Source organism: Octopus bimaculoides, chromosome 25 (genome assembly GCF_046866305.1).
Source record: "Octopus bimaculoides isolate indiv1 chromosome 25, ASM4686630v1, whole genome shotgun sequence".
NCBI lineage: Eukaryota > Metazoa > Mollusca > Cephalopoda > Octopoda > Octopodidae > Octopus > Octopus bimaculoides.
Window position 1 is genome coordinate 2,735,444 of NC_142952.1, and position 1,239 is coordinate 2,736,682.

The window sequence follows — 1,239 nt, forward strand, 5'->3', positions numbered from 1 at the left end:
TACATATATGTGTGCATATACATACATATATATATGTGTGTGTGTATATATATATATATATTTAAATATATATGTATAAATATATGCATATATACATACATATATGTACATACATATATATGTATATACATATGCATATATGACTATGGGACGTCATAAAACGTAAACAACATGAAATACAATATACGAAAACATGGAATCCGGACTTTTTTTGCGAACAACGAAAGAAACAAATGGAAAACAAGACAAGTAACATAAAGAACGACCCTTCATCAGTTGTCGGCTGTTTATCTACTGTACATTTCGAGCAGTTGCAATATGTGTCTTCGAGAAAACAGTTACTCCTACAAACCAAAATAAAATTTGGGATTTGCGGAGGGTCAAAGTTGGTAACAAAAACAGGACAGTGTAAACAGACAGTAAGGGCTGCCAAGCCATAACGAGGTGAGGTGGCAAACGCTGGAGGAACAAGCTTTGACAGGAGAAAAGATAGGAGAGGAGACACAAGAATGCGTTTGATCTCTGTGGCAGATCAAAAAGAAAGAAAGAAGCTCAAGTTAGGAAAAGAAAGATGACCGATGGTTATGTGTGAGCAACGAGAGAGTAAAGGAGGAAAAATGAGAAAGAGAGAGGGACAGATAGAAAACGGTGAACTCCTCTGAGATGCAAGACCCTTAGAAACCAGATCCGAGAACTTTAAATGGTCTGTTAAATATTTTATCTTCTTGTCAAAGACTCCATTACTTGATCCGCGGGCAGATCACAATTTCTAACTCTTATATCTGTGTAAATCTTGTATCTCTCTATGTATAATTCGATATACATTAATAAAGATAAGTTTAACATTAAATTAACGCGTAACATCTTCATTAACGCTGCCACTGAGTTTAGGACGTTTATATTTCTTTTTCAGCTAGAGTGTAGTTGGGTCTCAAGGGGGTGGTACAAACCTATCAATATGTGTTTCATAGTGAAAACAAAATTTCCATTCAAATGGTAATTACCGCACGATTTTCTGTTCGAGTCTGACCGTTTGAAGTCGTAATGGAAACACGACTTATGTTGCAAAGAGGCAGACGAACATTGAATGAATTTTATAATTGAAAGTTTACTATATTTTGTACATACGAGTATACCAGCCTGCGGGCGGTGGTTTCCTCAACCCTGATGAATGTAAATATTAGATTTTATAAATATAATTTTCTTGCCTATTACATTTAAGCGAAATTTTGTTGCGTG